General features: G+C 60.8%; 1 protein-coding gene across 5 annotated transcripts in view; it reads right to left on the reverse strand.

Moving 5' to 3' along the window:
* Positions 1-1,045, reverse strand: part of LOC125487541 (zinc finger protein 239-like) — a 36,314-nt gene extending 35,269 nt beyond the window's left edge. For 2 of the 5 annotated variants that reach the window (XM_048619282.1, XM_048619279.1), the window contains exon 1: positions 338-1,045. The gene's annotated coding sequence lies outside the window, so the exon portion shown is untranslated. The remainder of the gene's footprint in view (positions 1-337) is intronic. The other 3 variants (XM_048619281.1, XM_048619280.1, XM_048619283.1) reach the window with 2 other exon arrangements.
* Between the last annotated feature and the right edge of the window lie 779 nt (positions 1,046-1,824).

The raw sequence follows: 1,824 nt of genomic DNA on the forward strand, positions 1-1,824 counted from the left end.
AGGGGTGAGGGTGGGGGGGGTGAGTGAGGGGGTGGGTGAGGGAAAGGGAAGGAAAGAGGCCGTCACGAGGACAATGGGCCGAGCGGCCTCCATTACACGACTGGGATTCCTCGGAACTGCGCGTGCGCCATCCCGGTCTCCAGCTTTAACCGCTAAGATGGCGGTCGGTTGCCCCTGGAAACCAGAAGCACAGCCCAGAGACAGAGAGTATCCCAACCCAAACTCTGTCTTGGAGCAGGGGCCGCACTCGCAGTCTTCCGGGGTAGAGACCCACTCCCTCCACTTCACCAAACCCTTTTTTCTCTCTCTCTAACTAACTCTGTCTGGGATAATTTACCTGGTCAGGACGGACGTCCATTTTCGGCCCCGGCTCCTCCTTCTCTGTGTATGCGCCGTTGGCGCCTGCGCGGTGGCTCCACCTCTTCCCAGCAAAAAAAACGAGGCCGCGTCCCGCCCCGTGGCTGCTCACCAGACGGAGGCGGGTAGGCAAGGCCCAGCTCCCCTGAACCAGCCCCGCCGGGAAGCAACGCAAGCCCTGCCACACACACACACACACACACACACACACGTGCGCGCACCTCCGACCCCTCCTCAAAAGCACCAGAAAGGATCGGCCGCACGCGTACCTTGAGGGTGAGGAGGTGGAGGGATGAAATGTGTGTTTCTTAGGGGGGAGGGGATGCCTTCCACGCCGCGGCGCACGACGGGAATATTGGCGGGGGTGGGGAAGGTTGTTGCCCCTTTGCAAGGAGTGGGGGGGGTGAAGCTGTTGCTGGGAAGGGGCGTGGCCTCTGGTTCCCAGGCAACGTGGCGTCCAGCCCCGCCCACCTCCACCGCGCGACCCGTGACGTGCGCGGTCCCGTCGGCGTCGCCCCCTTTCTTTGCTGCCGCCGCGTCACTGTCTGGCCGTTTCCCCCCGCTCCCGCGTGTGCGATAGCGTCACTGTCTTCCTCCACCAGGTTGTAGTTCTAACCGCGTGCGCCGTCGCCCCCCCCCCACACGTCATTCTCCGTCCGAGCGTGCGCGATCGCGTCACCGTCCGCCTCGCTCCGACCATTGCGCGCGTTCGCGTGGACGCCCCCCACCTCTGCCTTCGTTCCGCCCCGCCCCGCGCGTGCGCACGCTGTCGCGTCCTTCTTCTCGTCCCCCCCCTTCTACCCCACTTCCTACTGGACAGCTGGCGGAACGGCCGCTGATTGACAGCGAGCGGCGACCAATGAGGAGAGGGAGTGCCCGGCCGGTCCATTGTTCGGCGGGCGGCCAATGGCGGAGTGGGGAGGGGGTGGGACTTGCTGCCGCTGCTGCTGAGACTGAGGCCGGAGTCTCTTTGTCTGCCAGCGCAGCCTCTGTACCAGGGCCGGCCTTGGTCCTCCTGCTGCTATTGCTATTGCTGCTAGTGCAGGCCAGGCACAGGCGTCTGGGCCTTGAGGAGGTGGAGGGAGTGACCAGAAGGGGGTGGTTGGTGCAACCCGCTCTCCCTCCATGTCATTGCAACCTGCGGCCCTGCTAGTCGGGTTTTCTGCTCCCAGTTTTTTTTATTATGTATGCATGTTTCTTTTTGCAAAGAAAAATGTTTTAAGCAAAGCAAACAGCGAAGGGATCGGGAGATCTGTTTGCAATCCCTGAAGGAATCTGCAACCCGTGGTTAGTTCGTGCCAGCATTATTATTATTATTATTTTCAACCTTACCCCGCCTTAATCCTATCTCTCTTATTTTATTCCCCCACCCCCTCAACCCTTTTCGCTCTCCTGAAATTGCAGGTTTTTGATTTTTTTTTTGGGAGGGGTGGTGTCCGGATCTTAAAGGGGCAGGCATTTTGAAAG

Source organism: Rhincodon typus, chromosome 42 (genome assembly GCF_021869965.1).
Source record: "Rhincodon typus isolate 14 chromosome 42, sRhiTyp1.1, whole genome shotgun sequence".
Taxonomy (NCBI): Eukaryota; Metazoa; Chordata; class Chondrichthyes; order Orectolobiformes; family Rhincodontidae; genus Rhincodon; species Rhincodon typus.